General features: G+C 49.3%; 33 non-coding genes and 2 pseudogenes across 33 annotated transcripts; 4 read left to right on the forward strand and 31 right to left on the reverse strand.

Moving 5' to 3' along the window:
- Positions 1-26: 26 nt before the first annotated feature.
- Positions 27-189, reverse strand: LOC134996382 (U1 spliceosomal RNA). The gene has a single exon (XR_010199082.1). It is a non-coding gene; the product is annotated as a U1 spliceosomal RNA (small nuclear RNA).
- Positions 190-341: 152 nt separating this feature from the next.
- Positions 342-505, reverse strand: LOC134996289 (U1 spliceosomal RNA). The gene has a single exon (XR_010198992.1). It is a non-coding gene; the product is annotated as a U1 spliceosomal RNA (small nuclear RNA).
- Positions 506-1,179: 674 nt separating this feature from the next.
- LOC134996451 (U1 spliceosomal RNA) lies at positions 1,180-1,342 on the reverse strand. The gene has a single exon (XR_010199141.1). It is a non-coding gene; the product is annotated as a U1 spliceosomal RNA (small nuclear RNA).
- Positions 1,343-1,494: 152 nt separating this feature from the next.
- On the reverse strand, positions 1,495-1,658 carry LOC134996326 (U1 spliceosomal RNA). The gene has a single exon (XR_010199028.1). It is a non-coding gene; the product is annotated as a U1 spliceosomal RNA (small nuclear RNA).
- Positions 1,659-2,332: 674 nt separating this feature from the next.
- Positions 2,333-2,495, reverse strand: LOC134996383 (U1 spliceosomal RNA). Its single transcript, XR_010199083.1, has one exon. It is a non-coding gene; the product is annotated as a U1 spliceosomal RNA (small nuclear RNA).
- A 152-nt stretch (positions 2,496-2,647) lies between these two features.
- LOC134996295 (U1 spliceosomal RNA) lies at positions 2,648-2,811 on the reverse strand. Its single transcript, XR_010198997.1, has one exon. It is a non-coding gene; the product is annotated as a U1 spliceosomal RNA (small nuclear RNA).
- A 674-nt stretch (positions 2,812-3,485) lies between these two features.
- On the reverse strand, positions 3,486-3,648 carry LOC134996452 (U1 spliceosomal RNA). Its single transcript, XR_010199142.1, has one exon. It is a non-coding gene; the product is annotated as a U1 spliceosomal RNA (small nuclear RNA).
- A 152-nt stretch (positions 3,649-3,800) lies between these two features.
- On the reverse strand, positions 3,801-3,964 carry LOC134996338 (U1 spliceosomal RNA). Its single transcript, XR_010199039.1, has one exon. It is a non-coding gene; the product is annotated as a U1 spliceosomal RNA (small nuclear RNA).
- A 670-nt stretch (positions 3,965-4,634) lies between these two features.
- LOC134995921 (U1 spliceosomal RNA) lies at positions 4,635-4,797 on the reverse strand. The gene has a single exon (XR_010198634.1). It is a non-coding gene; the product is annotated as a U1 spliceosomal RNA (small nuclear RNA).
- Positions 4,798-4,949: 152 nt separating this feature from the next.
- Positions 4,950-5,113, reverse strand: LOC134996110 (U1 spliceosomal RNA). The gene has a single exon (XR_010198817.1). It is a non-coding gene; the product is annotated as a U1 spliceosomal RNA (small nuclear RNA).
- A 671-nt stretch (positions 5,114-5,784) lies between these two features.
- LOC134996466 (U1 spliceosomal RNA) lies at positions 5,785-5,948 on the reverse strand. The gene has a single exon (XR_010199156.1). It is a non-coding gene; the product is annotated as a U1 spliceosomal RNA (small nuclear RNA).
- Positions 5,949-6,100: 152 nt separating this feature from the next.
- On the reverse strand, positions 6,101-6,264 carry LOC134996449 (U1 spliceosomal RNA). The gene has a single exon (XR_010199139.1). It is a non-coding gene; the product is annotated as a U1 spliceosomal RNA (small nuclear RNA).
- A 694-nt stretch (positions 6,265-6,958) lies between these two features.
- On the reverse strand, positions 6,959-7,100 carry LOC134996520 (U1 spliceosomal RNA; annotated as a pseudogene).
- A 152-nt stretch (positions 7,101-7,252) lies between these two features.
- LOC134995994 (U1 spliceosomal RNA) lies at positions 7,253-7,416 on the reverse strand. The gene has a single exon (XR_010198704.1). It is a non-coding gene; the product is annotated as a U1 spliceosomal RNA (small nuclear RNA).
- A 671-nt stretch (positions 7,417-8,087) lies between these two features.
- On the reverse strand, positions 8,088-8,251 carry LOC134996467 (U1 spliceosomal RNA). The gene has a single exon (XR_010199157.1). It is a non-coding gene; the product is annotated as a U1 spliceosomal RNA (small nuclear RNA).
- Positions 8,252-8,403: 152 nt separating this feature from the next.
- Positions 8,404-8,567, reverse strand: LOC134996460 (U1 spliceosomal RNA). The gene has a single exon (XR_010199150.1). It is a non-coding gene; the product is annotated as a U1 spliceosomal RNA (small nuclear RNA).
- A 694-nt stretch (positions 8,568-9,261) lies between these two features.
- Positions 9,262-9,403, reverse strand: LOC134996521 (U1 spliceosomal RNA; annotated as a pseudogene).
- Positions 9,404-9,555: 152 nt separating this feature from the next.
- LOC134996006 (U1 spliceosomal RNA) lies at positions 9,556-9,719 on the reverse strand. Its single transcript, XR_010198715.1, has one exon. It is a non-coding gene; the product is annotated as a U1 spliceosomal RNA (small nuclear RNA).
- Positions 9,720-10,390: 671 nt separating this feature from the next.
- On the reverse strand, positions 10,391-10,553 carry LOC134996442 (U1 spliceosomal RNA). Its single transcript, XR_010199132.1, has one exon. It is a non-coding gene; the product is annotated as a U1 spliceosomal RNA (small nuclear RNA).
- Positions 10,554-10,705: 152 nt separating this feature from the next.
- On the reverse strand, positions 10,706-10,869 carry LOC134996301 (U1 spliceosomal RNA). The gene has a single exon (XR_010199003.1). It is a non-coding gene; the product is annotated as a U1 spliceosomal RNA (small nuclear RNA).
- Positions 10,870-11,484: 615 nt separating this feature from the next.
- LOC134996485 (U1 spliceosomal RNA) lies at positions 11,485-11,647 on the reverse strand. Its single transcript, XR_010199176.1, has one exon. It is a non-coding gene; the product is annotated as a U1 spliceosomal RNA (small nuclear RNA).
- A 153-nt stretch (positions 11,648-11,800) lies between these two features.
- Positions 11,801-11,964, reverse strand: LOC134996134 (U1 spliceosomal RNA). The gene has a single exon (XR_010198841.1). It is a non-coding gene; the product is annotated as a U1 spliceosomal RNA (small nuclear RNA).
- A 671-nt stretch (positions 11,965-12,635) lies between these two features.
- On the reverse strand, positions 12,636-12,798 carry LOC134996510 (U1 spliceosomal RNA). Its single transcript, XR_010199200.1, has one exon. It is a non-coding gene; the product is annotated as a U1 spliceosomal RNA (small nuclear RNA).
- Positions 12,799-12,950: 152 nt separating this feature from the next.
- Positions 12,951-13,114, reverse strand: LOC134996214 (U1 spliceosomal RNA). Its single transcript, XR_010198920.1, has one exon. It is a non-coding gene; the product is annotated as a U1 spliceosomal RNA (small nuclear RNA).
- A 615-nt stretch (positions 13,115-13,729) lies between these two features.
- LOC134996560 (U1 spliceosomal RNA) lies at positions 13,730-13,892 on the reverse strand. The gene has a single exon (XR_010199233.1). It is a non-coding gene; the product is annotated as a U1 spliceosomal RNA (small nuclear RNA).
- Positions 13,893-14,044: 152 nt separating this feature from the next.
- Positions 14,045-14,208, reverse strand: LOC134996333 (U1 spliceosomal RNA). Its single transcript, XR_010199034.1, has one exon. It is a non-coding gene; the product is annotated as a U1 spliceosomal RNA (small nuclear RNA).
- A 672-nt stretch (positions 14,209-14,880) lies between these two features.
- On the reverse strand, positions 14,881-15,043 carry LOC134996545 (U1 spliceosomal RNA). The gene has a single exon (XR_010199220.1). It is a non-coding gene; the product is annotated as a U1 spliceosomal RNA (small nuclear RNA).
- A 152-nt stretch (positions 15,044-15,195) lies between these two features.
- Positions 15,196-15,359, reverse strand: LOC134996135 (U1 spliceosomal RNA). The gene has a single exon (XR_010198842.1). It is a non-coding gene; the product is annotated as a U1 spliceosomal RNA (small nuclear RNA).
- A 671-nt stretch (positions 15,360-16,030) lies between these two features.
- Positions 16,031-16,193, reverse strand: LOC134996512 (U1 spliceosomal RNA). The gene has a single exon (XR_010199201.1). It is a non-coding gene; the product is annotated as a U1 spliceosomal RNA (small nuclear RNA).
- A 152-nt stretch (positions 16,194-16,345) lies between these two features.
- On the reverse strand, positions 16,346-16,509 carry LOC134996198 (U1 spliceosomal RNA). The gene has a single exon (XR_010198903.1). It is a non-coding gene; the product is annotated as a U1 spliceosomal RNA (small nuclear RNA).
- A 671-nt stretch (positions 16,510-17,180) lies between these two features.
- Positions 17,181-17,343, reverse strand: LOC134996574 (U1 spliceosomal RNA). The gene has a single exon (XR_010199246.1). It is a non-coding gene; the product is annotated as a U1 spliceosomal RNA (small nuclear RNA).
- A 144-nt stretch (positions 17,344-17,487) lies between these two features.
- On the forward strand, positions 17,488-17,603 carry LOC134995957 (U5 spliceosomal RNA). Its single transcript, XR_010198667.1, has one exon. It is a non-coding gene; the product is annotated as a U5 spliceosomal RNA (small nuclear RNA).
- Positions 17,604-17,873: 270 nt separating this feature from the next.
- LOC134995947 (U5 spliceosomal RNA) lies at positions 17,874-17,989 on the forward strand. Its single transcript, XR_010198656.1, has one exon. It is a non-coding gene; the product is annotated as a U5 spliceosomal RNA (small nuclear RNA).
- A 286-nt stretch (positions 17,990-18,275) lies between these two features.
- LOC134995962 (U5 spliceosomal RNA) lies at positions 18,276-18,391 on the forward strand. Its single transcript, XR_010198672.1, has one exon. It is a non-coding gene; the product is annotated as a U5 spliceosomal RNA (small nuclear RNA).
- Positions 18,392-18,669: 278 nt separating this feature from the next.
- LOC134995993 (U5 spliceosomal RNA) lies at positions 18,670-18,785 on the forward strand. The gene has a single exon (XR_010198703.1). It is a non-coding gene; the product is annotated as a U5 spliceosomal RNA (small nuclear RNA).
- Positions 18,786-18,827: the final 42 nt, after the last annotated feature.

The raw sequence follows: 18,827 nt of genomic DNA on the forward strand, positions 1-18,827 counted from the left end.
GCTGTAGAGAGATCTGAGACAAAGAGATCTGAATTATACGAGAGCCGACCAGGGGAAACACAAATTATGCAGTCAAGTTTCCCACATTTGGGGAAATCGCAGGGGCAGCACACCCAGAGTGCAATGGGTGAGCCTTGCCCTGGGAGAAGCACCTTCATGATCATAGTATCTCACCTGGCAGGTAAGTAGGAGTTGGGCTAGAGCTGGGGAGGGTCGCTGCTCGGGCACCCCCCTGTTAAGAGAAGGAGATCCAACTGAGGCAGCACAAGGGAACTCTCAAAAGAAGAACAAGGCTAGAGGAAGATCTGAAACAAAGAAATCTGACTTTTACCAGAGCTGACCAGAAGAAAACACAAACACAGTCCCCCACTACCACAAATAAAGCAGTCGAGTTTCCCACATTTGGGGAAATCACAGGGGTCAGCATACCCAGAATGCAATGAATGAACCTCACCCTGGGAGAATAATCTTCATGACCATGGTATCTCCTATGCAAAATAAGTATGATTTGGGATAGAGCTGGGGAGGGCCGCTGCTCAGGCACATCTCTGTCAAGTTAAGGAGATTCAACTGAGGCAGCACAAGGGAACTCTCATCTGGGGACAACAACTGCAGGGAGAACACATATTTTCAGATGAACATGGGAGGGCAGAAGGCTGCCTAATACTGAAGCACCCCCAAACAACAAACCAAATGCAACAACTAGTGCAAGCATTCCTTGGGGAAGGCCTGCCGCAGATGGATTTGCATATGGTGATGTCATCCAAGCAGTGGGTCAAAGTTGGCTTCAACCCTCGTCTGCATATGAAAACAGAAAAGGGGCGTGCAGGGCATGGTGGCCTTTTGCGGCGCTTGACTGACCCCTAGTTTGCATTAAACACCTCCACCCTCCTTCGGTGTGGGGCTCATGTTGGCTATGCCCCAGCCCCTGAAGCATTCAAGCTGATTTCTTGCAGCAGCTGGGCACTGTAACAGCTCCAGAGCTGCTCTGTAAGGCACGTAAAAGGGTGTGGGCCCTGCAGCACTACCTGTAGTTTGCATTGTGCATTGGAAGGCACAAAGTAAGCAGACGGGAGGAGAAGTCAGGATAGTGCACAAGGGTATAGAAGGAAGCGGCTGAAGAAAAGAGAAGTGGAAACAGACAGCAAACTAGGCTGGAGAGAGACCTGAGACAAAGAGATCTGAATTATACGAGAGCCGACCAGGGGAAACACAAATTATGCAGTCAAGTTTCCCACATTTGGGGAAATCGCAGGAGCAGCACACCCAGAGTACAATGGGTGAGCCTTGCCCTGGGAGAAGCACCTTCATGATCATAGTATCTCACCTGGCAGGTAAGTAGGAGTTGGTCTAGAGCTGGGGAGGGTTGCTGCTCGGGTACCCCCCTGTAAAGTGAAGGAGATCCAACTGAGGCAGCACAAGGGAACTCTCGAAAGAAGAACAAGGCTAAAGGAAAATCTGAGACAAAGAAATCTGACTTTTACCAGAGCTGACCAGAAGAAATCACAAACACAGCCTCCCACTACCACAAATAATGCAGTCAAGTTTCCCACATTTGGGGAAATCACAGGGGTCAGCATACCCAAAATGCAATGAATGAACCTCACCCTGGGAGAAAAATCTTCATGACCATGGTATCTCCTATGCAAAATAAGTATGATTTGGAATAGGGCTGGGGAGGGCCGCTGCTCATGCACATCTCTATCAAGTAAAGGAGATTCAACTGAGGCAGCACAAGGGAACTCTCATCTGGGGACAACAACTGCAGGGAGAACATATATTTTCAGATGAACATGGGAGGGCAGAAGGCTGCCTAATACTGAAGCACCCCCAAACAACAAACCAAATGCAACAACTAGTGCAAGCATTCCTGGGGGAAGGCCTGCCGCAGATGGATTTGCATATGGTGATGTCATCCAAGCAGTGGGTCAAAGTTGGCTTCAACCCTCGTCTGCATATGAAAAGAGAAAAGGGGCGTGCAGGGCATGGTGGCCTTTTGCGGCGCTTGGCTGACCCCTAGTTTGCATTAAACACCTCCAACCTCCTTTGGTGTGGGGCTCATGTTGGCTATGCCCCAGCCCCTGAAGCATTCAAGCTGATTTCTTGCAGCAGCTGGGCACTGTAACAGCTCCAGAGCTGCTCTGTAAGGCAAGTAAAAGGGTGTGGGCCCTGCAGCACTACCTGTAGTTCGCATTGTGCGTTGGAAGGCACAAAGTAAGCAGACAGGAGGAGAAGTCAGGATAGTGCGCAAGGGCATAGAAGGGAGCGGCTCAAGAAAAGAGAAGTGGAAACAGACAGCAAACTAGGCTGGAGAGAGACCTGAGACAAAGAGATCTGAATTATACGAGAGCCGACCAGGGGAAACACAAATTATGCAGTCAAGTTTCCCACATTTGGGGAAATCGCAGGGGCAGCACACCCAGAGTGCAATGGGTGAGCCTTGCCCTGGGAGAAGCACCTTCATGATCATAGTATCTCACCTGGCAGGTAAGTAGGAGTTGGGCTAGAGCTGGGGAGGGTCTCTGCTCGGGCACCCCCCTGTCAAGTGAAGGAGATCCAACTGAGGCAGCACAAGGGAACTCTCGAAAGAAGAACAAGGCTAGAGGAAGATCTGAAACAAAGAAATCTGACTTTTACCAGAGCTGACCAGAGGAAAACACAAACACAGTCCCCCACTACCACAAATAAAGCAGTCAAGTTTCCCACATTTGGGGAAATCACAGGGGTCAGCATACCCAGAATGCAATGAATGAACCTCACCCTGGGAGAATAATCTTCATGACCATGGTATCTCCTATGCAAAATAAGTATGATTTGGGATAGAGCTGGGGAGGGCCGCTGCTCAGGCACATCTCTGTCAAGTTAAGGAGATTCAACTGAGGCAGCACAAGGGAACTCTCATCTGGGGACAACAACTGCAGGGAGAACACATATTTTCAGATGAACATGGGAGGGCAGAAGACTGCCTAATACTGAAGCACCCCCAAACAACAAACCAAATGCAACAACTAGTGCAAGCATTCCTGGGGGAAGGCCTGCCGCAGATGGATTTGCATATGGTGATGTCATCCAAGCAGTGGGTCAAAGTTGGCTTCAACCCTCGTCTGCATATGAAAACAGAAAAGGGGCGTGCAGGGCATGGTGGCCTTTTGCGGCGCTTGTCTGACCCCTTGTTTGCATTAAACACCTCCACCCTCCTTCGGTGTGGGGCTCATGTTGGCTATGCCCCAGCCCCTGAAGCATTCAAGCTGATTTCTTGCAGGAGCTGGGCACTGTAACAGCTCCAGAGCTGCTCTGTAAGGCAAGTAAAAGGGTGTGGGCCCTGCAGCACTACCTGTAGTTTGCATTGTGCATTGGAAGGCACAAAGTAAGCAGACGGGAGGAGAAGTCAGGATAGTGCACAAGGGTATAGAAGGGAGCGGCTGAAGAAAAGAGAAGTGGAAACAGACAGCAAACTAGGCTGCAGAGAGACCTGAGACAAAGAGATCTGAATTATACGAGAGCCGACCAGGGGAAACACAAATTATGCAGTCAAGTTTCCCACATTTGGGGAAATCGCAGGAGCAGCACACCCAGAGTACAATGGGTGAGCCTTGCCCTGGGAGAAGCACCTTCATGATCATAGTATCTCACCTGGCAGGTAAGTAGGAGTTGGGCTAGAGCTGGGGAGGGTCGCTGCTCGTGTACCCCCCTGTAAAGTGAAGGAGATCAAACTGAGGCAGCACAAGGGAACTCTCGAAAGAAGAACAAGGCTAAAGGAAAATCTGAGACAAAGAAATCTGACTTTTACCAGAGCTGACCAGAGGAAAGCACAAACACAGTCTCCCACTACCACAAATAATGCAGTCAAGTTTCCCACATTTGGGGAAATCACAGCGGTCAGCATACCCAAAATGCAATGAATGAACCTCACCCTGGGAGAAAAATCTTCATGACCATGGTATCTCCTATGCAAAATAAGTATGATTTGGAATAGGGCTGGGGAGGGCCGCTGCTCATGCACATCTCTGTCAAGTAAAGGAGATTCAACTGAGGCAGCACAAGGGAACTCTCATCTTGGGACAACAACTGCAGGGAGAACATATATTTTCAGATGAACATGGGAGGGCAGAAGGCTGCCTAATACTGAAGCACCCCCAAACAACAAACCAAATGCAACAACTAGTGCAAGCATTCCTGGGGGAAGGCCTGCCACAGATGGATTTGCATATGGTGATGTCATCCAAGCAGTGGGTCAAAGTTGGCTTCAACCCTCGTCTGCATATGAAAATAAAAAAGGGGTGTGCAGGGCATGGCGGCCTTTTGCGGCGCTTGGATGACCCCTAGTTCGCATTAAACACCTCCACCCTCCTTCGGTGTGGGGCTCATGTTGGCTATGCCCCAGCCCCTGAAGCATTCAAGCTGATTTCTTGCAGCAGCTGGGCACTGTAACAGCTCCAGAGCTGCTCTGTAAAGCAAGTAAAAGGGTGTGGGCCCTGCAGCACTACCTGTAGTTTGCATTGTGCGTTGGAAGGCACAAAGTAAGCAGACGGGGAAGTCAGGATAGTGCACAAGGGCATAGAAGGGAGCGGCTCAAGAAAAGAGAAGTGGAAACAGACAGCAAACTAGGCTGGAGAGAGACCTGAGACAAAGAGATCTGAATTATACGAGAGCCGACCAGAGGAAACACAAATTATGTAATCAAGTGTCCCACATTTGGGGAAATCTTAGGAGCAGCACACCCAGAGTGCATTGGGTGAGCCTTGCCCTGGGAGAAGCACCTTCCTGATCATAGTATCTCACCTGGCAGGTAAGTAGGAGTTGGGCTAGAGCTGGGGAGGGTCGCTGTTCGGGCACCCCCCTGCCAAGTGAAGGAGATCCATCTGAGGCAGCACAAGGAAACTCTCGAAAAAAGAACAAGGCTAGAGGAAGATCTGAGACAAAGAAATCTGACTTTTACCAGAGCTGACCAGAGGAAAGCACAAACACAGTCCCCCACTACCACAAATAATGCAGTCGAGTTTCCCACATTTGGGGAAATCACAGGGGTCAGCATACCCAGAATGCAATGAATGAACCTCACCCTGGGAGAACAATCTTCATGATAATGGTATCTCCTATGCAAAATAAGTATGATTTGGGATAGGGCTGGGGAGGGCCGCTGCTCAGGCACATCTCTGTCAAGTAAAGGAGATTCAACTGAGGCAGCACAAGGGAACTCTCATCTGGGGACAACAACAGCAGGGAGAACACATATTTTCAGATGAAAATGGGAGAGCAGAAGGCTGCCTAATACTGAAGCACCCCCAAACAACAAACCAAATGCAACAACTAGTACAAGCATTCCTGGGAAAAGGTCTGCAGAAGACGGATTTGCATACGGTGATGTCATCCAAGCAGTGGGCCAAGGTTGGCTGGAACCCTCATCTGCATATGAAAAGAGAAAAGGGTTATGCAGGGCATGGCGGCCTTTTGCGGTGCTTGGATGACCCTTAGTTCGCATTAAACACCTCCACCCTCCGTCGGTGTGGGGCTCATGTTGGCTATGCCCCAGCCCCTGAAGCATTCAAGCTGATTTCTTGCAGCAGCTGGGCACTGTAACAGCTCCAGAGCTGCTCTGTAAGGCAAGTAAAAGGGTGTTGGCCCTGCAGCACTACCTGTAGTTTGCATTGTGCGTTGGAAGGCACAAAGTAAGCAGACAGGAGAAGTCAGGAGAGTGCACAAGGGCATAGAAGGCAGGGGCTCAAGAAAAGAGAAGTGGAAACAGACAGCAAACTAGGCTAAAGAGAGACCTGAGACAAAGAGATCTGAATTATACGAGTAGCCGACCAGAGGAAACACAAATTATGCAATCAAGTGTCCCACATTTGGGGAAATCGTAGGAGCAGCACACCCAGAGTGCAATGGGTGAGCCTTGCCCTGGGAGAAGCACCTTCCTGATCATAGTATCTCACCTGGCAGGTAAGTAGGAGTTGGGCTTGAGCTGGGGAGGGTCGCTGCTCGGGCACCCCCCTGTCAAGTGAAGGAGATCCAACTGAGGCAGCACAAGGAAACTCTCAAAAAGAGAACAAGGCTAGAGGAAGATCTGAGACAAAGAAATCTGACTTTTACCAGAGCTGACCAGAGGAAAGCACAAACACAGTCCCCCACTACCACAAATAATGCAGTCGAGTTTCCCACATTTGGGGAAATCACAGGGGTCAGCATACCCAGAATGCAATGAATGAACCTCACCCTGGGAGAACAATCTTCATGACCATGGTATCTCCTATGCAAAATAAGTATGATTTGGGATAGGGCTGGGGAGGGCCGCTGCTCAGGCACATCTCTGTCAAGTAAAGGAGATTCAACTGAGGCAGCACAAGGGAACTCTCATCTGGGGACAACAACTGCAGGGAGAACACATATTTTCAGATGAACATGGGAGAGCAGAAGGCTGCCTAATACTGAAGCACCCCAAACAACAAACCAAATGCAACAAATAGTACAAGCATTCCTGGGGGAAGGTCTGCAGAAGACGGATTTGCATACGGTGATGTCATCCAAGCAGTGGGCCAAAGTTGGCTGGAACCCTCATCTGCATATGAAAAGAGAAAAGGGGTATGCAGGGCATGGCGGCCTTTTGCGGCGCTTGGATGACCCTTAGTTCGCATTAAACACCTCCACCCTCCGTCGGTGTGGGGCTCATGTTGGCTATGCCCCAGCCCCTGAAGCATTCAAGCTGATTTCTTGCAGCAGCTGGGCACTGTAACAGCTCCAGAGCTGCTCTGAAAGGCAAGTAAAAGGGTGTGGGCCCTGCAGCACTACCTGTAGTTTGCATTGTGCGTTGGAAGGCACAAAGTAAGCAGACAGGAGGAGAAGTCAAGAGAGTCCACAAGGGTATAGAAGGGAGGGGCTCAAGAAAAAAGAAGTGGAAACAGACAGCAAACTAGGCTGGAGAGAGACCTGAGACAAAGAGATCTGAATTATATGAGAGCCGACCAGGGGAAACACAAATTATGCAGTCAAGTTTCCCACATTTGGGGAAATCGCAGGGGCAGCACACCCAGAGTGCAATGGGTGAGCCTTGCCCTGGGAGAAGCACCTACATGATCATAGTATCTCACCTGGCAGGTAAGTAGGAGTTGGGCTAGAGCTGGGGAGGGTCGCTGCTCGGGCACCCCCCTGTCAAGTGAAGGAGATCCAACTGAGGCAACACAAGGGAACTCTCGAAAGAAGAACAAGGCTAGAGGAAGATCTGAGACAAAGAAATCTGACTTTTACCAGAGCTGACCAGAGGAAAGCACAAACACAGTCCCCCACTACCACAAATAATGCAGTTGAGTTTCCCACATTTGGGGAAATCACAGGGGTCAGCATACCCAGAATGCAATGAATGAACCTAACCCTGGGAGAACAATCTTCATGACCATGGTATCTCCTATGCAAAATAAGTATGATTTGGGATAGGGCTGGGGAGGGCCGCTGCTCAGGCACATCTCTGTCAAGTAAAGGAGATTCAACTGAGGCAGCACAAGGGAACTCTCATCTGGGGACAACAACTGCAGGGAGAACACATATTTTCAGATGAACATGGGAGGGCAGAAGGCTGCCTAATACTGAAGCACCCCCAAACAACAAACCAAATGCAACAACTAGTAAAAGCATTCCTGGGAGAAGGTCTGCAGAAGACGGATTTGCATACGGTGATGTCATCCAAGCAGTGGGCCAAAGTTGGCTGGAACCCTCATCTGCATATGCAAAGAAAAAAGGGTTATGCAGGGCATGGCGGCCTTTTGCGGTGCTTGGATGACCCCTAGTTCGCATTAAACACCTCCATTCTCCTTCGGTGTGGGGCTCATGTTGGCTATGCCCCAGCCCCTGAAGTATTCAAGCTGATTTCTTGCAGCAGCTGGGCACTGTAACAGCTCCAGAGCTGCTCTGTAAGGCAAGTAAAAGGGTGTGGGCCCTGCAGCACTACCTGTAGTTCGCATTGTGCGTTGGAAGGCACAAAGTAAGCAGACAGGAGAAGTCAGGAGAGTGCACAAGGGCATAGAAGGCAGGGGCTCAAGAAAAGAGAAGTGGAAACAGACAGCAAACTAGGCTAAAGAGAGACCTGAGACAAAGAGATCTGAATTATACGAGTAGCCGACCAGAGGAAACACAAATTATGCAATCAAGTGTCCCACATTTGGGGAAATCGTAGGAGCAGCACACCCAGAGTGCAATGGGTGAGCCTTGCCCTGGGAGAAGCACCTTCCTGATCATAGTATCTCACCTGGCAGGTAAGTAGGAGTTGGGCTTGAGCTGGGGAGGGTCGCTGCTCGGGCACCCCCCTGTCAAGTGAAGGAGATCCAACTGAGGCAGCACAAGGAAACTCTCAAAAAGAGAACAAGGCTAGAGGAAGATCTGAGACAAAGAAATCTGACTTTTACCAGAGCTGACCAGAGGAAAGCACAAACACAGTCCCCCACTACCACAAATAATGCAGTCGAGTTTCCCACATTTGGGGAAATCACAGGGGTCAGCATACCCAGAATGCAATGAATGAACCTCACCCTGGGAGAACAATCTTCATGACCATGGTATCTCCTATGCAAAATAAGTATGATTTGGGATAGGGCTGGGGAGGGCCGCTGCTCAGGCACATCTCTGTCAAGTAAAGGAGATTCAACTGAGGCAGCACAAGGGAACTCTCATCTGGGGACAACAACTGCAGGGAGAACACATATTTTCAGATGAACATGGGAGAGCAGAAGGCTGCCTAATACTGAAGCACCCCAAACAACAAACCAAATGCAACAAATAGTACAAGCATTCCTGGGGGAAGGTCTGCAGAAGACGGATTTGCATACGGTGATGTCATCCAAGCAGTGGGCCAAAGTTGGCTGGAACCCTCATCTGCATATGAAAAGAGAAAAGGGGTATGCAGGGCATGGCGGCCTTTTGCGGCGCTTGGATGACCCTTAGTTCGCATTAAACACCTCCACCCTCCGTCGGTGTGGGGCTCATGTTGGCTATGCCCCAGCCCCTGAAGCATTCAAGCTGATTTCTTGCAGCAGCTGGGCACTGTAACAGCTCCAGAGCTGCTCTGAAAGGCAAGTAAAAGGGTGTGGGCCCTGCAGCACTACCTGTAGTTTGCATTGTGCGTTGGAAGGCACAAAGTAAGCAGACAGGAGGAGAAGTCAAGAGAGTCCACAAGGGTATAGAAGGGAGGGGCTCAAGAAAAAAGAAGTGGAAACAGACAGCAAACTAGGCTGGAGAGAGACCTGAGACAAAGAGATCTGAATTATATGAGAGCCGACCAGGGGAAACACAAATTATGCAGTCAAGTTTCCCACATTTGGGGAAATCGCAGGGGCAGCACACCCAGAGTGCAATGGGTGAGCCTTGCCCTGGGAGAAGCACCTACATGATCATAGTATCTCACCTGGCAGGTAAGTAGGAGTTGGGCTAGAGCTGGGGAGGGTCGCTGCTCGGGCACCCCCCTGTCAAGTGAAGGAGATCCAACTGAGGCAACACAAGGGAACTCTCGAAAGAAGAACAAGGCTAGAGGAAGATCTGAGACAAAGAAATCTGACTTTTACCAGAGCTGACCAGAGGAAAGCACAAACACAGTCCCCCACTACCACAAATAATGCAGTTGAGTTTCCCACATTTGGGGAAATCACAGGGGTCAGCATACCCAGAATGCAATGAATGAACCTAACCCTGGGAGAACAATCTTCATGACCATGGTATCTCCTATGCAAAATAAGTATGATTTGGGATAGGGCTGGGGAGGGCCGCTGCTCAGGCACATCTCTGTCAAGTAAAGGAGATTCAACTGAGGCAGCACAAGGGAACTCTCATCTGGGGACAACAACTGCAGGGAGAACACATATTTTCAGATGAACATGGGAGGGCAGAAGGCTGCCTAATACTGAAGCACCCCCAAACAACAAACCAAATGCAACAACTAGTAAAAGCATTCCTGGGAGAAGGTCTGCAGAAGACGGATTTGCATACGGTGATGTCATCCAAGCAGTGGGCCAAAGTTGGCTGGAACCCTCATCTGCATATGCAAAGAAAAAAGGGTTATGCAGGGCATGGCGGCCTTTTCCGGTGCTTGGATGACCCCTAGTTCGCATTAAACACCTCCATTCTCCTTCGGTGTGGGGCTCATGTTGGCTATGCCCCAGCCCCTGAAGTATTCAAGCTGATTTCTTGCAGCAGCTGGGCACTGTAACAGCTCCAGAGCTGCTCTGTAAGGCAAGTAAAAGGGTGTGGGCCCTGCAGCACTACCTGTAGTTCGCATTGTGCGTTGGAAGGCACAAAGTAAGCAGACAGGAGAAGTCAGGAGAGTGCACAAAGGCATAGACGGCAGGGGCTCAAGAAAAGAGAAGTGGAAACAGACAGCAAACTAGGCTGGAGAGAGACCTGAGACAAAGAGATCTGAATTATACAAGCGCCGACCAGGGGAAACACAAATTATGCAGTCAAGTTTCCCACATTTGGGGAAATCGCAGGAGCAGCACACCCAGAGTGCAATGGGTGAGCCTTGCCCTGGGAGAAGCACCTTCATGATCATAGTATCTCACCTGGCAGGTATGTAGGAGTTGGGCTAGAGCTGGGGAGGGTCGCTACTCGGGTACCCCCCTGTCAAGTGAAGGAGATCCAACTGAGGCAGCACAAGGGAATTCTCGAAAGAAGAACAAGGCTAGAGGAAGATCTGAGACAAAGAAATCTGACTTTTACCAGAGCTGACCAGAGGAAAACACAAAAACAGTCCCCCACTACCACAAATAATGCAGTTGAGTTTCCCACATTTGGGGAAATCACAGGGGTCAGCATACCCAGAATGCAATGAATGAACCTCATCCTGGGAGAACAGTCTTTATGACCATGGTATCTCCTATGCAAAATAAGTATGATTTGGGATAGGGCTGGGGAGGGCCGCTGCTCAGGCACATCTCTGTCAAGTAAAGGAGATTCAACTGAGGCAGCACAAGGGAACTCTCATCTGGGGACAACAACTGCAGGGAGAACACATATTTTCAGATGAACATGGGAGGGCAGAAGGCTGCCTAATACTGAAGCACGCCCAAACAACAAACCAAATGCAACAACTAGTACAAGCATTCCTGGGGGAAGGTCTGCAGAAGACGGATTTGCATACGGTGATGTCATCCAAGCAGTGGGCCAAAGTTGGCTGGAACCCTCATCTGCATATGAAAAGAGAAAAGGGGTATGCAGGGCATGGCGGCCTTTTGCGGCGCTTGGATGACCCTTAGTTCGCATTAAACACCCCCACCCTCCTTCGGTGTGGGGCTCATGTTGGCCATGCCCCAGCCCCTGAAGCATTCAAGCTGATTTCTTGCAGCAGCTTGGCACTGTAACAGCTCCAGAGCTGCTCTGTAAGGCAAGTAAAAGGGTGTGGGCCCTGCAGCACTACCTGTAGTTTGCATTGTGCATTGGAAGGCACTTAAGAAAAGAGAAGTGGAAACAGACAGCAAACTAGGCTGGAGAGAGACCTGAGACAAAGAGATCTGAATTATACGAGAGCCGACCAGGGGAAACACAAATTATGCAGTCAAGTTTCCCACATTTGGGGAAATCGCAGGAGCAGCACACCCAGAGTGCAATGGGTGAGCCTTGCCCTGGGAGAAGCACCTACGTGATCATAGTATCTCACCTGGCAGGTAAGTAGGAGTTGGGCTAGAGCTGGGGAGGGTCGCTGCTCGGGTACCCCCCCTGTCAAGTGAAGGAGATCCAACTGAGGCAGCACAAGGGAATTCTCGAAAGAAGAACAAGGCTAGAGGAAGATCTGAAACAAAGAAATCTGACTTTTACCAGAGCTGACCAGAGGAAAGCACAAACACAGTCCCCCACTACCACAAATAATGCAGTTGAGTTTCCCACATTTGGGGAAATCACAGGGGTCAGCATACCCAGAATGCAATGAATGAACCTCACCCTGGGAGAACAATCTTCAAGACCATGGTCTCTCCTATGCAAAATAAGTATGATTTGGGATAGGGCTGGGGAGGGCCGCTGCTCAGGCACATCTCTGTCAAGTAAAGGAGATTCAACTGAGGCAGCACAAGGGAACTCTCATCTGGGGACAACAACTGCAGGGAGAACACATATTTTCAGATGAACATGGGAGGGCAGAAGGCTGCCTAATACTGAAGCACCCCCAAACAACAAACCAAATGCAACAACTAGTGCAAGCATTCCTGGGGGAAGGCCTGCAGCAGATGGATTTGCATATGGTGATGCCATCCAAGCAGTGGGTCAAAGTTGGCTTCAACCCTCGTCTGCATATGAAAAGAGAAAAGGGGCGTGCAGGGCATGGCGGCCTTTTGCGGCGCTTGGATGACCCCTAGTTCGCATTACACACCTCCACCCTCCTTCGGTGTGGGGCTCATGTTGGCTATGCCCCAGCCCCTGAAGCATTCAAGCTGATTTCTTGCAGCAGCTGGGCACTGTAACTGCTCCAGAGCTGCTCTGTAAGGCAAGTAAAAGGGTGTGGGCCCTGCAGCACTACCTGTAGTTTGCATTGTGCGTTGGAAGGCACGAAGTAAGCAGACGGGAGAAGTCAGGATAGTGCGCAAGAGCATAGAAGGGAGCGGCTCAAGAAAAGAGAAGTGGAAACAGACAGCAAACTAGGCTGGAGAGAGACCTGAGACAAAGAGATCTGAATTATACGAGAGATGACCAAGGGAAACACAAATTATGCAGTCAAGTTTCCCACATTTGGGGAAATCGCAGGGGCAGCACAACCAGAGTGCAATGGGTGAGCCTTGCCCTGGGAGAAGCACCTTCATGATCATAGTATCTCACCTGGCAGGTAAGTAGGAGTTGGGCTAGAGCTGGGGAGGGTCACTGCTCGGGCACCCCCCTCTCAAGTGAAAGAGATCCAACTGAGGCAGCACAAGGGAACTCTCGAAAGAAGAACAAGGCTAGAGGAAGATCTGATATAAAGAAATCTGATTTTTACCAGAGCTGACCAGAGGAAAGCACAAACACAGTCCCCCACTACCACAAATAATGCAGTCGAGTTTCCCACATTTGGGGAAATCACAGGGGTCAGCATACCCAAAATGCAATGAATGAACCTCACCCTCGGAGAACAATCTTCATGAAAATGGTATCTCCTATGCAAAATAAGTATGATTTGGGATAGGGCTGGGGAGGGCCGCTGCTCAGGCACATCTCTGTCAAGTAAAGGAGATTCAACTGAGGCAGCACAAGGGAACTCCCATCTGGGGACAACAACTGCAGGGAGAACACATATTTTCAGATGAACATGGGAGGGCAGAAGGCTGCCTAATACTGAAGCACCCCCAAACAACAAACCAAATGCAACAACTAGTACAAGCATTCCTGGGGGAAGTTCTGCAGAAGACGGATTTGCATACGGTGATGTCATCCAAGCAGTGGGCCAAAGTTGGCTGGAACCCTCATCTGCATATGAAAAGAGAAAAGGGGTATGCAGGGCATGGCGGCCTTTTGCGGCGCTTGGATGACCCTTAGTTCACATTAAACACCCCCACCCTCCTTCGGTGTGGGGCTCATGTTTGCTATGCCCCAGCCCCTGAAGCATTCAAGCTGATTTCTTGCAGCAGCTGGGCACTGTAACAGCTCCAGAGCTGCTCTGTACGGCAAGTAAAAGGGTGTGGGCCCTGCAGCACTACCTGTAGTTTGCATTGTGCATTGGAAGGCACTTAAGAAAAGAGAAGTGGAAACAGACAGCAAACTAGGCTGGAGAGAGACCTGAGACAAAGAGATCTGAATTATACGAGAGCCGACCAGGGGAAACACAAATTATGCAGTCAAGTTTCCCACATTTGGGGAAATCGCAGGAGCAGCACACCCAGAGTGCAATGGGTGAGCATTGCCCTGGGAGAAGCACCTACGTGATCATAGTATCTCACCTGGCAGGTAAGTAGGAGTTGGGCTAGAGCTGGGGAGGGTCGCTGCTCGGGTACCCCCCTGTCAAGTGAAGGAGATCCAACTGAGGCAGCACAAGGGAATTCTCGAAAGAAGAACAAGGCTAGAGGAAGATCTGAGACAAAGAAATCTGACTTTTACCAGAGCTGACCAGAGGAAAACACAAACACAGTCCCCCACTACCACAAATAATGCTGTCGAGTTTCCCACATTTGGGGAAATCACAGGGGTCAGCATACCCAGAATGCAATGAATGAACCTCACACTGGGAGAATAATCTTCATGACCATGGTATCTCCTATGCAAAATAAGTATGATTTGGGATAGGGCTGGGGAGGGCCGCTGCTCAGGCACATCTCTTTCAAGTAAAGGAGATTCAACTGAGGCAGCATAAGGGAACTCTCATCTGGGGACAACAACTGCAGGGAGAACACATATTTTCAGATGAACATGGGAGGGCAGAAGGCTGCCTAATACTGAAGCACCCCCAAACAACAAACCAAATGCAACAACTAGTGCAAGCATTCCTGGGGGAAGGCCTGCAGCAGATGGATTTGCATATGGTGATGTCATCCAAAGCAGTGGGTCAAAGTTGGCTTCAACCCTCGTCTGCATATGAAAAGAGAAAAGGGGCGTGCAGGGCATGGCGGCCTTTTGCGGCGCTTGGATGACCCCTAGTTCGCATTAAACACCTCCACCCTCCTTCGGTGTGGGGCTCATGTTGGCTATGCCCCAGCCCCTGAAGCATTCAAGCTGATTTCTTGCAGTAGATGGGCACTGTAACTGCTCCAGAGCTGCTCTGTACGGCAAGTAAAAGGGTGTGGGCCCTGCAGCACTACCTGTAGTTTGCATTGTGCATTGGAAGGCACAAAGTAAGCAGACGGGAGAAGTAAGGATAGTGCGCAAGGCCATAGAATGGAGCGGCTTAAGAAAAGAGAAGTGGAAACAGACAGCAAACTAGGCTGGAGAGAGACCTGAGACAAAGAGATCTGAATTATACGAGAGCCGACCAGGGGAAACACAAATTATGCAGTCAAGTTTCCCACATTTGGGGAAATCGCAGGGGCAGCACATCCAGAGTGCAATGGGTGAGCCTTGCCCTGGGAGAAGCACCTTCATGATTATAGTATCTCACCTGGCAGGTAAGTAGAAGTTGGGCTAGAGCTGGGGAGAGTCGCTGCACGGGCACCCCCCTGTCAAGTGAAGGAGATCCAACTGAGGCAGCACAAGGGAACTCTCGAAAGAAGAACAAGGCTAGAGGAAGATCTGAAACAAAGAAATCTGACTTTTACCAGAGCTGACCAGAGGAAAGCACAAACACAGTCCCCCACTACCACAAATAATGCAGTTGAGTTTCCCACATTTGGGGAAATCACAGGGGTCAGCATACCCAGAATGCAATGAATGAACCTCACCCTGGGAGAACAATCTTCAAGACCATGGTCTCTCCTATGCAAAATAAGTATGATTTGGGATAGGGCTGGGGAGGGCCGCTGCTCAGGCACATCTCTTTCAAGTAAAGGAGATTCAACTGAGGCAGCACAAGGGAACTCTCATCTGGGGACAACAACTGCAGGGAGAACACATATTTTCAGATGAACATGGGAGGGCAGAAGGCTGCCTAATACTGAAGCACCCCCAAACAACAAACCAAATGCAACAACCAGTGCAAGCATTCCTGGGGGAAGGCCTGCAGCAGATGGATTTGCATATGGTGATGCCATCCAAGCAGTGGGTCAAAGTTGGCTTCAACCCTCGTCTGCATATGAAAAGAGAAAAGGGGCGTGCAGGGCATGGCGGCCTTTTGCGGCGCTTGGATGACCCCTAGTTCGCATTACACACCTCCACCCTCCTTCGGTGTGGGGCTCATGTTGGCTATGCCCCAGCCCCTGAAGCATTCAAGCTGATTTCTTGCAGCAGCTGGGCACTGTAACTGCTCCAGAGCTGCTCTGTAAGGCAAGTAAAAGGGTGTGGGCCCTGCAGCACTACCTGTAGTTTGCATTGTGCGTTGGAAGGCACGAAGTAAGCAGACGGGAGAAGTCAGGATAGTGCGCAAGGGCATAGAAGGGAGCGGCTCAAGAAAAGAGAAGTGGAAACAGACAGCAAACTAGGCTGGAGAGAGACCTGAGACAAAGAGATCTGAATTATACGAGAGATGACCAAGGGAAACACAAATTATGCAGTCAAGTTTCCCACATTTGGGGAAATCGCAGGGGCAGCACAACCAGAGTGCAATGGGTGAGCCTTGCCCTGGGAGAAGCACCTTCATGATCATAGTATCTCACCTGGCAGGTAAGTAGGAGTTGGGCTAGAGCTGGGGAGGGTCGCTGCTCGGGCACCCCCCTCTCAAGTGAAAGAGATCCAACTAAGGCAGCACAAGGGAACTCTCGAAAGAAGAACAAGGCTAGAGGAAGATCTGATATAAAGAAATCTGATTTTTACCAGAGCTGACCAGAGGAAAGCACAAACACAGTCCCCCACTACCACAAATAATGCAGTCGAGTTTCCCACATTTGGGGAAATCACAGGGGTCAGCATACCCAGAATGCAATGAATGAACCTCACCCTGGGAGAACAATCTTCATGACCATGGTATCGCCTATGCAAAATAAGTATGATTTGGGATAGGGCTGGGGAGGGCCGCTGCTCAGGCACATCTCTGTCAAGTAAAGGAGATTCAACTGAGGCAGCACAAGGGAACTCTCATCTGGGGACAACAACTGCAGGGAGAACACATATTTTCAGATGAACATGGGAGGGCAGAAGGCTACCTAATACTGAAGCACCCCCAAACAACAAACCAAATGCAACAACTAGTGCAAGCATTCCTGGGGGAAGGCCTGCAGCAGATGGATTTGCATATGGTGATGTCATCCAAACAGTGGGTCAAAGTTGGCTTCAACCCTCGTCTGCATATGAAAAGAGACAAGGGGCGTGCAGGGCATGGCGGCCTTTTGCGGCGCTTGGATGACCCCTAGTTCGCATTACACACCTCCACCCTCCTTCGGTGTGGGGCTCATGTTGGCTATGCCCCAGCCCCTGAAGCATTCAAGCTGATTTCTTGCAGCAGCTGGGCACTGTAACTGCTCCAGAGACGCTCTGTAAGGCAAGTAAAAGGGTGTGGGCCCTGCAGCACTACCTGTAGTTTGCATTGTGCGTTGGAAGGCACGAAGTAAGCAGACGGTAGAAGTCAGGATAGTGCGCAAGGGCATAGAAGGGAGCGGCTCAAGAAAAGAGAAGTGGAAACAGACAGCAAACTAGGCTGGAGAGAGACCTGAGACAAAGAGATCTGAATTATACGAGAGCCGACCAGGGGAAACACAAATTATGCAGTCAAGTTTCCCACATTTGGGGAAAACGCAGAAGCAGCACACCCAGAGTGCAATGGGTGAGCCTTGCCCTGGGAGAAGCACCTTCATGATCATAGTATCTCACCTGGCAGGTAAGTAGGAGTTGGGCTAGAGCTGGGGAGGGTCGCTGCTCGAGCATCCCCCTGTCAAGTAAAGGAGATTCAACTGAGGCAGCACAAGGGAACTCTCATCTGGGGACAACAACTGCAGGGAGAACACATATTTTCAGATAAAAATCTTGGTCATGCTCTGGTTTCTCTTCAGAACGAACAAATCTTTCGCCTTTTACTAAAGATTTCCGTGGAGAGGAGCAAAACCGAGTTTTATCTCAATTTTTGCATGCCCCATCTTTTTGGGGTTTCTTTTATCGGTTTAAAGATAGAATGAGTGTGCTTTAATGTAAGCTCATTTGCATAGAAATGACAGTAAATGTTTGTTTCTTTTCAAACAGAACTTTCTTGACCATGCTACTTGCTTGAAAGATCTGGGAGCACATGGAATACAGTACAAACCATGCTTATAGCAAGGAGAAGACAGGTGAGAAATCTGCTTTCTTTCAAATTGGGCGCTCACTTTGATCTGAATGAGGACTGCTGGCACGGCACTCAGGCGACAGGTGGAATCTTGGTCATGCTCTGGTTTCTCTTCAGAACGAACAAATCTTTCGCCTTTTACTAAAGATTTCCGTGGAGAGGAGCAAAACTGAGTTTTATCTCAATTTTTGCATGCCCCATATTATTGGGGTTTCTTTTATCGGATTAAAGACAGAACGAGTGTGCTTTCTTGTTAGCTTTAATGTAAGTTTATTTGCATAACAATGACAATAAATGTCTGTTTCTTTTCAAGCAGAACTTTCTTGACCATACTAATTGCTTGAAAGATCTGGGAGCACATGGAAAAGAGTACAAACCATGCTTATAGCAAGGGGAAGCCTGGTGAGAAATCTGCTTTCTTTCTTTCAAATTGGGTGCTCACTTTGAGCTGAATGAGGACTGCTGGCATGGCACTCAGGCGACAGGTGGAATCTTGGTTATGCTCTGGTTTCTCTTCAGAACGAACAAATCTTTCGCCTTTTACTAAAGATTTCCGTGGAGAGGAGCAAAACTGAGTTTTATCTCAATTTTTGCATGCCCCGTCTTATTGGGGTTTCTTTTATCAGTTTAAAGATAGAACGAGTGTGCTTTAATGTAAGCACATTTGCATAGAAATGACAGTAAATGTTTGTTTCTTTTCAAACAGAACTTTCTTGACTATACTAATTGCTTGAAAGATGTGGGAGCACATGGAAAAGAGTACAAACCATGTTTATAGCAAGGGGAAGCCTGGTGAGAAATCTGCTTTCTTTCTTTCTTTCAAATTGGGTGCTCACTTTGAGCTGAATGAGGACTGCTGGCATGGCACTCAGGCGACAGGTAGAATCTTGGTCATGCTGTGGTTTCTCTTCAGAACGAACAAATCTTTCGCCTTTTACTAAAGATTTCCGTGAAGAGGAGCAAAACTGAGTTTTATCTCAATTTTTGCATGCCCCATCTTATTGGGGTTTTATTTTATCGGTTTAAAGATAGAACGAGTGTGCTTTAATGT

Source organism: Pseudophryne corroboree, unplaced genomic scaffold (assembly GCF_028390025.1).
Source record: "Pseudophryne corroboree isolate aPseCor3 unplaced genomic scaffold, aPseCor3.hap2 scaffold_142, whole genome shotgun sequence".
Classification (NCBI taxonomy): Eukaryota; Metazoa; Chordata; class Amphibia; order Anura; family Myobatrachidae; genus Pseudophryne; species Pseudophryne corroboree.